We start from the raw sequence: 10,565 nt of genomic DNA, 5'->3' as shown, positions 1-10,565 counted from the left end.
TAGCTATGCTGGAGAATGGTGGGGACCAGGTTTACTGGGCCATAGCAATGAACGACAAGTTGGGAAGGATGGCAACAACTGGAGATCCACTAAGGTAGGAACAAGAAATGGGCACAGTGAACCTGAGTGAGTGCTATGCTCAGAGGCTGATTCTAGTCAATTGCATTAGTAGGAAGCGGAGTTGCATGCCAAGGGCAAAAGCAAGCAGCAGTCTGACAGACTTTTACAGGAATGAAACCTACTTGTATTTTTCCCCTATAGTGATTTTTGCTGAAAATTATACTTTCCAGGAAACCTTCCAGTGAATGTGCACAGTAAAACAAACTGTTCTTTTAAGCCTTGTTCCTGCAAACGCCTCCCTGTGAAGAAACTTTATACATGCACCTCGTCCCATTGAATTCAGGCAGAATACTTGTGTGGTTGAAGTGACTCACTGTTTCTGCAAACACTCAGGCATGTATCTAAATTACTTGATTAAAGCTGAGACTATGTGCTACTACAAAAATACAATAACTGAAATACAAATAGGCTGTATCAATGTTGTGTATGGCATCTTTGTGGTAGCAACCATTTTTCTATTCTATTTGTTCTACACTCCCGGATTTCTGAGATAGACTACACAGTGTTAAGAAAATAGACCCCGCCCAATAACTCATGTCACCAAGCTAATGGCAATACATTAAAAGGCGTAGAGTCAGACATGGAGTATTTTTACCTTCTAAGCTGTCTCTTCAAAAATGTTAGTTATTTGATGAGACAAACAGGACTAATAGCTTTTAGCTGCGAGGAACAGTTTCCTAATGTATGCTGCCTTAGGCTCATTTATCTGGTTTTCTAACAAGCTGAGTGACAAGATTTGCCAAATTTGTGCTCTCTGGGACCTAATTAAAGTCATGTGAGAGTGCAAACAAGCATCATCAAGGTGTTTTTAATCAAACCAAAATGAAGAGGACTAATTAGAAAGACTAATGGTCTTCATTAAAATTCTTAGAGGTAGCAATCTATGTAGCCTAATTTTCCTGGATGGTCAAGATAGATAGCTTTCAACAGGTGTACACTTTAAAAAGAAATCTTCCAGTCCTTGTATAAACTTTGTAATTGCATTTCTGTTTTTAACAAGATACTTATGTTCTGGGGTAATCATTTTTATTCTAGGCATATCATTTAGAGATAATCCTATACTATTTTAATAATCATGAATATTGAGAAAATAATTACAATATAATGGTTTCTACAGAAGACAATTTACATTTTGATCAAAGGTTATTGAGGTCAAACATGATATGCCTCCTATCTGCATTTTTCTGACATGCCCAGTCTATGAGGATTTCTTGCTCCCTTGTCTCCTTCCTTTTAATTTGTGATAGCACTTTAGTTTAAGACCCAGACTGTTACAAATAAGAGCTATACAACTGAGCCTACTTGCAATGTGGCTGTTGTAGAGTTATTTTGTTTTATTTTAAGCGTGTGCAATATTTTTCTAGATGCCCTGGGGAAAAAAAAAATCATAAAACAGTTCTCTGCAAATATCCAAGCTAATTGGTCAGATAAGTCATTGTTTTTGTTCCCCAGTGCACAGGCAACTTTCTCCATTAACATTCGCAATTAGCCCCATTTCACTGGCAGGAGTTAATAGAAAGTAAACACAAGAGAAACCAAAGCAGTGTCAAAGCAATACATTGTTCTTACAATCGCATCTCTGATCTGACCCTTTCATTCACATGGAGCCCCATTTAACTTTTAGCACATGCTTAGAGTTAAGCATATGATTACTTTACTAAACTCTAGCCAAATGAATGTGCTAACTACATTCTCAGGTGTTTAGGGTTTTTTCCCCTAACTAATTATTTTTAGTTATAGACATGCATTGAATAGGAGGTCTTTTTAAAGCCAGGTAACATTCTGGAGAGTAAAGGCTTCAGGAGTAGATTTTCTTGACTTATTTCCTCCATCTTTCAATGGAACCATACTATTTTTTGGAACTGGGTGTTTAGAGTTTGCTTTTAAATAAAGTATCATGTCAGAATTGCAGCATGTGTTGTGCTCTTGTAAGGTCCTAAAAGGAGAATACCTGACCTCTTACTGGCAGTTGGCAAACCAGGTTGTAAGTTTACTGACAGAGAAAAAAATATATTAAAAAAATAATTTCATCCTAGTAAAAAGACAAAATAGTTCTGCTATCTCACTCAGGCAACCAGTACATCTGTGGATTACAGAGCAAGCCCGGCCAAAATTTATTCAAAACAGTAATTATCCATTCGTATTTTCGTGTTTTTAATAAGTATTCTGGATTTAGTCCTCATCTTCTGTTTAGAGTTTTTTTTTAAATAAAATAAAATAAAAGAGTATTTCCTATGGGACTGACTATATTGAAGGAGAACCCATTCCAAAGCTTACAGATAGGGTAACAGTTTCCTAATTCAAATAAAATATTTTCACACCAAGAATTCTTAAAGAATAGTATAACTGACTGTGGTTTAGCATCATCCAAATAAAATGTTTCTCTGTACAACAGTACTTTCCTCTTAATCCATAAATTTCAGAGTACTCCAGGGTTCTTAAAATGGACAAGTTATACTGGTGTCTCAGTAGCAATGTATCTTCTTCCATGACATAAATAAGTGCCTGTTCCACAAGAATGTTGAAGTTCTGCTCACACAAGAAATACACGGATCTTATCATGAAACAGAAAGTGTCAGCATCTTTTAGACCGATTACATCGTTTTTGCACGTCGCTATTTTTATATAGAGATGCTCAAGTTAACCATATACTTTCATGCTTTAGCATTTACTTTGTTCTTAAATGTGATGGGTCCACTCACTGCTGCTGACGCCTCCTCCTGGCCATGATCTCTGACAGGCATTGCACCCTCTTCTAGCAGTGTCTTCACGCATTCTGTCTTGCGCTGTGGCTCCTCTGACTCCAGGAATTGCAGCCTCCTTCATGACTCAGCCCTCTGGCCAGGTCACCATACATGTTCTCCCCTTCCAGGGTATCAAAGTCCCTCTTGGCAAATGGGCTCAGGCAATTTCCTCCAGCAGTGCCCTGATGTTGCCATTTCCCCAGTGGCCAGTTGGGAATCTGGGCCTGACCATTACTCTGGGTTCCAGTTCCGCATTTTACTCTCCCAACCTCCTTCCCTGGACTGCTTCCTGTTCTTCTGGTTTCGCCCTCCCTACCCCTGCCCTGTCTCTGGGTATACCAACTCCAACTCCCTCCTCCCATTTTCCAAGGAGTGACTTCAGCCTTTCCCAGCAGCCCTTTCTGTTGCCAGCCTCCTGGCTTTTGTAGAAGCCTGACCTGTCCCTTGCAGGTGAGCTTCTCTCTAATTAGCTGCCTCCAGCCTAAAGTGCCCCTGTTCACAACCTAATTAGCTGATTGGGCCCACCTTGTCTAATTCAACTCTTGCAGGGCTAATGTGGGGAGCACATTACATTACAGTAACAAAACAAAAAGCTGAATATTAACTTTGAATCAGTCTATTCTCATTCAAAAATGAACTAACACAACATGCCCTGATTTGAGAACTTGGCCCAACAAGTGCAAACACAGATACAGATAGCCACTGCAGTACCCAGGGTTGCCAACTTGCTAATTGCAGAAAACTGAACACTCTTGCCCCACCCCTTCTTTGAGGCCCTGTCCCCTGCTCACTCCATGTCCCTTCCCTCTATCACTTGCTCTCCTCCACCCTTGCTCACTTTCACCAGGCTGGGGCAGGGGATTGGGGTGCAGGCTCTGGGCCAGGGGGTGCAGAAATGAGAGGCTTGGGGTACAGGAAGGGGCTCCGGACAGGAGCTGAGGGGTTTGGAGTGTGGAAGGGGGCATAGACTCTAGGAGGGAGTTTAGGTGGAGGATTGGGTTCCGAGCTGGGGCAGAGGGTTGGGGTGTGGGAGGGGGTTCAGGGTATGAGCTCTGGACGGCACTGACCTCAGGTGGCTTCTGGGAAGTGGTGGCATGTTCCTCTGGCTCAGGGGTCGGCAATGTTCGGCACGCGGCTCGCTAGGGTAAGCACCCTAGCGGGCCGGGCCAGTTTTTTTACCTGCTGACGTGGCAGGTTCAGCCGATCGCAGCCCCCACTGGCCAGGGTTCGCCGTCCCGGGCCAATGGGGGCGGCGGGAAGCGGCGCGGGCCGAGGGATGTGCTGGCCGCGGCTTCCCACCACCCCCATTGGCCCGGGATGGTGAACCGCGGCCAGTGGGGGCCACGATCGGCCGAACTTGCCGTGTCAGCAGGTAAATAAACTGGCCCGGCCCGCTAGGGTGCTTACCCTGGCGAGCCGCGTGCCGAACGTTGCCTACCCCTGCTCTGGCTCCTAGGTGGCGGGGCGGTGAGGGGGGCTCCATGTGCTGCCCTTGCCCACTTGCAGGCATCTCTCCTGCAGCTCCCATTGCCCGTGGTTCCTGGCCAATGGGAGCTGGTGCTTGGGGAATTGCCTGGGGGTGGGGGCAGTGTGTGGAGCCCCCCTGGCCATCTCTCTGCCTAGGAGCTAGAGGGACATGCCAGCTGCTTCCTGGGAGCAGCGCAAAGCCGGGCATGGAGCCTGCCTGCCCTGCTGGTGCTGCAACCGATCACAGCCACCAGGGTCTCTTTTGTGGTGTAGATGTTCTGGCTCAGGCAACAGTCCAAACTCTGGCACCCTCCCATTTTACAGGATCCTAGAGCCCAGGCAGACCAAGTCCCAGGCATCTACACTGCAATTAGACAGCCCCATTGCCTGAGTCAGGTGGCCTGGGCCAGCCATGTTGTCTAATTGCAGTGTAGACATAGCCTAAGGGGCTAATAGCCTCAACTGTGAATGTCATTATTCTGGTCCACTTCAGTCAGATACTTAATATTATTCTAACAGTGACTTCATATCAGCTTTGTATTCAGCAGGGAATCTGAAGTCACCCTAGTATTTGTACTCCAAGAAGAAAACTTTATAAAGTTTATTATCTCTGACATTTAATACATGATGCATAATTCTATCTCAGTTTTCACTACACTCATCTGCATTTATTTAAAAAACTATTTCTATCTTTAATTGCATTTTCAGCATTACATTTTTTCTCCCTACTTAAGCATCAAAGTTCTTAATGTTCTCTATACAGCTAATTTCCACCTACTTATTGGCATAAAGCAGTCTTAATACAACTGCACAGTCAATATGCAAATTCAAAATCACTTCAGTTCTTTAGGATACAGTTTCTATTTATTTTAGTTCCTTTTCATCAAGTGATTTTTTTTTTCTTTGACCATAAATGAAGGGACTTCTGGCAGATGAAATATACTTATATCCAAACTATAAACCCATACATATTTGCCTGGACACTAGATCTTTAATGGATGAAAAGGAAAAAAAGATTTTATATGACTGATAAGCTGCAGTTGATAAGCTTTAGATGAAGAATAAATCTAACATCCTTTCAGGCCAGTTTTCTGTCTAATTCTTTAATATGGGAGATCTGCTTTTACCTTCTGCCACACTTTTTGGTATACTGCTCCACAAATTCTCTACCATTTGCATAACTACACTTCGCCTAATTAACCTTTTTCATTATGTTTCTTTATTGTGATGCTTCTTTTTGTATGCCATTTCCTAGTCTGGCATTTAAGATTATTTAAAGGGCTACTACACTATCCTGCTTTCCATCTTAAATTCAAATTGTGTCCCTTTAACCATCTTTACTCCGGTCCAGCTTTTGCCAGCAGGTACACAAGACTTTGTTTCAGAGATTATTTTTCAATTTTATCACTTGTTCAGCAATCATCCCATTTAGATCTTTCTGGATTTGAGAGTTTCCTTTCATATTTGATGGTCCAGTTACATTACAGATTGCCTACATAATTTACAGGTGCTAAATATTTATTTATAATTAAAGTGCTTTTCTTTTTCAGTACACTGTACAAACAGTGATGAATTAACTTACAGGCCTGTTATGTAGACCTTTCTGAGTCATCTCAGTAATGATCACTTCTCTCACTTCTTTCTAGCCCAGAAATATCAGCCATTACATGACATCCTAATCCCAGTGTGACCTGGGTCCTAGTGGGGAGCCAGCTGTGATGCATCCGACGAAGTGGGCATTCACCCACGAAAGCTTATGCTCCAATACATCTGTTAGTCTTAAAGGTGCCACAGGACTCTCTGTTGCTTTTTACAGACCCAGACTAACATGGCTACCCCTCTGATACTTGCAAAGAATGGTGCAGACAATCCACCAAAAGCTGGTGGATATTCCAATACTTTTATTTACCAAGCCAGCATAAAACAGCTTCTTTATTATCTTACTGTTTACTCAGAAGCCAAAACATAGTTCCCTTAAAGTGATCCAGCCTCAGGCCTCCATCCAAGTACCTAAGTTAAATATGATTATATAATGAAAAAAGATTTTCAGAAACTAAGAAAACGTTCTTCCAATCCCAAAGAATCAGACACATTACCTCCCAGGTTATTGAATATTCCAGATTTTACCCAAATGCATGCTACAGCCAATTCTTATTAAACTAAACTAAAATTTATTAAAGAAACAGAAGAGTGTATGGTTAAAAGATCAATATACATACAGACATGAGTTCAATTCTTAAGATTCAGATTCATAGCAGAGATGGTGAGTTTTGTAGTTGCAAAGACTTTTTAGAAATAGTTCAGAGATTATAGTCCAATGTCCAAATATTACATTCAGGGCAAACCAGCATAACTGGGACCTCAGTCTTGAGACTCAAACTTCCCCTGATGAAACCTAAGCAGATCGGAGATGACAGAATCAGGACCCAAGGATCTTTTGTACAATTTCATGTCCTTTTTGACAAGTTGGGAGTTTCTCTGGGAACAAAAGATAATTAGGATGACTTTGAAGGAGGTCCATCACTGGTACTTAGCTATAGAATTAACATAAGGCAATTTGCTTGTTGCTCCACCATTCACAGATTATTTGCATTACATTTCAAAGAGATGAATACAGAGATATCCCATATTTACAATTCTTTTAAGTGCTAGGATGTTCTTTTGATCTCTGAATTATCAGAATACAGCATAGACAGGGACTGTTGATTACATTGTGCAGGGCCGGCTCCAGGCACCAGCTTGCCAAGCAGGTGCTTGGTGCGGCCACTCCGGAGAGGGGCGGCACGTCCAGCTATTCGGCGGCAATTTGGCAGACGGTCCCTCACTCCCGCTCGGAGCGAAGGACCTCCCGCCGAATTGCCGCCGCAGATCGCGATCGCAGGTTTTTTTTGGCGTCGCATGGGGCGGCAAAAACCCTGGAGCCGGCCCTGCATTGTGGACCCTTCTCATACATATGTAAATACACAAAAACACAAACATTATCTCCCCAAGTCTTTTGAGGGTTATTTATTTTGCAGGATGTTTAACCCTTTCTAGCCATGTGTCACACCCAGCCATTCAAAAAAAAATGGTGCTTCCACTGCCTGGCCATTTGCAGGTGCACTAGATTGAGTTGGGGTAAGTGGTGTCCGCTTCCTTCTCTGTGTATCTGTATAGCTCTGAGGGGAGAGTTAACATCCAGAGCTGCATTCCTAATGGAATATTCCAAATTGTGGCAATGGTCCAAAGCCTCTTTACACTGACATTCAAATGGCAGAAGTGCATTCTACATCTTTTTAAAGATTAGCAAAAGCTGCTGCTCATATCACTCCAACATCTGCATAGGAATGATCCAGGCGTCAGTTACACTATAGAGAAAGAGCAACTCCAATAGAAACATTTTGGAAAACCCAGGAATCATCTGACTGACTGCTTGGTCGCTACAGATACTGTGCAAGTTTCCTGCCAGCCCCAGCATTCCACTGGCCAGCAGAATCATTTGGCTCATTATGCATTAGTCTACTGAGTTAGACAAGTGACTTTTCCATAACAATACAGATAATTGAAAATACCATGGAAAAGAAAATTAAGACAGACATAAGGGCTCAATCATCTAGGTTGTACTCAGCATTCTTCCCCACATGCAGCCCTGCCCTTGTCAACATTTTAATTGTGATTGGTGTAAGCTATCAGAAATCACTAATGGAGAATTATTCTCCTTCTTTAACAAGACATATTAGAGATGGTTCTCTGTTCTCCCTAACAATTCCATTCCACCGCAAGAATGTTTATCCTTATAGCATTTTCCCATTTCTTAATGAAGGCAGTTGTTTTGTACCAAATACCATTTTTATAAGCTAATACAGGTAGACTTCCTGTTAGCCTCTTATCTGAAGCAATACATTTTTCTGCTATTGAAAGACCTCTGTGTAAAGTCTTTTTTTTTGCCTTGGGCAGTGTATTCTTTGATATGTAAACATTGTGAATAATGAAAAACTTGGGAGTTGTGTTTTATTAGTCTGTTCAAAAGTTACTGCAGTTTTTCCTTTAAAAAATCCATTTCTGAATAAGTCACAGTGGGGTAAAACCTGTCTACAAAGCACAAGCTGAACAAGTAGACTATGCACTAGGGAGGGCAGCACACACTGGTCCTGTATGAATCTACAGCCATGTGGAACTCCTCCATGGCTCCCTCTTTCCACAGTAGAAATGAGCAATGAATTCATATAGTTACAGGTCCACTAACCCCACCTGCCTCCTGCCCCAAAACATACCTTCCACAGCAGTATGGAAAAGAGCTCCCATGTATCTGGGTTGTACCACACACAAGGAATATGAGCCACTTCTGTTGCCCTAGCATCCAGCCCTTTCATTGCAAATTAGAACAGGAAGAGTTCCATCATGGCAAGAGAACTCTGTTTCCACAGAAGAAAGAAAAGGACTTGCTCCACAACATGTAAGAGACAACTCTTTCCCAGCTGGAAGACTTCAGAAGGTATATTCAGGTTTGCATCCTTTGCCTAGTAAATCAAAGTTGTTTTATCTATTTAGCGGAAACAGGCAAGGTTGCCAACTCCGATCCTTTTTATTTACTCTGCAGTTTATACAGTTGCATCTAGATCAGTGCTTCTCAAAGCTGGTCCGCCGCTTCTTCAGGGAAAGCCCCTGGCGGGCTGGGCTGGTTTGTTTACCTGCTGCATCCGCAGGTTCAGCCGATCGTGGCTCCCACTGGCCGTGGTTTACCGCTCCAAGCCAATGGGGGCTGCGGGAAGTGGCGTGGGCTGAGGGATGTGCTGGCCGTGGCTTCCCGCAGCCCCCATTCGCCTGGAGCGGCGAACCGCGGCCAGTGGGAGCCGCGATAGGCTGAACCTGTGGATGCGGCAGGTAAACAAACCGGCCTGGACTGTTCCCTGAACAAGCGGTGGACCGGCTTTGAGAAGCACTGGTCTAGAAGAATTAGCACTTATAATGGGAGATTCATCAACTCAGCTGCTAGCCTTCTCCAAGATTTTAGCTCCAAATCCTTTAAGAGCTCTTTCCGCAAACTCCTCCACAGACCAACATGTAGAGTCTCCCGTACCAGGCTTAAAAGGAAGCCTATATAGTTTTGTTATCACATGTTTCCTGTCAGTCACATGATTTAGGAGGCCACCTAAGCAAAAGTGGGGGCTGGACCTAATCCTGCCATAAAGGTCGAGCTCACCATGTAATAGATCAGCAGGCAGTTTTATTTTGTTTTGTTTCTATTTATTAGTCAAATACATTAGATTGACTGACGTAGTCAGTGAAACGTCAGTTCACAAGCTTTTTGTATAGAGAAGGACAAATGTTTCTAAAAGGTGTAACATTTTTGAAATGCTAATTAATTGCTGGCAAATATTAACAGTAGCATGCCTATGTGCTTACTAAGCACTCTAGATTTTAGAAAAGAATTTGAACATCCGATACATATTTAGCTTAAGTGTGATTTCAAAACAAAATGACTTAAAGCACTATGGATCAAACTTCCTGTGACACCAAGATAGGAGTCTGGAAAGCTCAAGGAAGGCAGTAAGATTAGGGAAGGTTTTATTTAATGAGGCCACCAATTTGAACATTGCCTAGATTTTTAGCAACAAAAATGTTACTAGTCTCTTTGAGGAGACTGCAAATAGAGTAAATTGATAGTCCAGTTGGTGATTTGCCTATTAGGAACTGGGTTGAGTTACGGAGCAAGTCCATCTCTTTCTTCTGTGGAAACAGAGGTCTCTTGCCATGATGGAACTCTTCCTGTTCTAATTTGCAATGAAAGGGCTGGATGCTAGGGCAACAGGTAATGGTGATTTCTTTTCAGCATGAGCAGTAGCAGTTCAAGCAGTGTACACACTCATCCATCAACATGTCTCAAACGTGAGGAACGGTGGCACCACCTATGTTTGAGAGAGTAGTTTACTGTCCATGACCATTAAGTTACTAGTCTTTGAGGAGACTGCAAATAGAGTAAATTGATAGTCCAGTTGATGATGATTTGGCTATTAGGAACTCGGTTGAGTCTATCAACTCAATTCATATACCTCCTCAAAGAATTTGTCACTATAGAACTATTCAAATATGGCCCATGACTAAAGGTGGATGTTTTTATTTACCCCATACCTTAGCCTTCTACAAAGCTGTCTGCAGGAGTTTTGACCTTGCAGTTATCCTACAGTCAGTTTCCAAAACTAGTTCACTTTCTTTTCTTATTAAAATGCAAATCAGTTTCCTTTACAAAATAAT

This window comes from Terrapene carolina, unplaced genomic scaffold (genome assembly GCF_002925995.2).
Source record: "Terrapene carolina triunguis isolate 2854851 unplaced genomic scaffold, T_m_triunguis-2.0 Scaffold33911, whole genome shotgun sequence".
Lineage (NCBI taxonomy): Eukaryota > Metazoa > Chordata > Testudines > Emydidae > Terrapene > Terrapene triunguis.
This window is presented reverse-complemented; position numbering follows the sequence as displayed.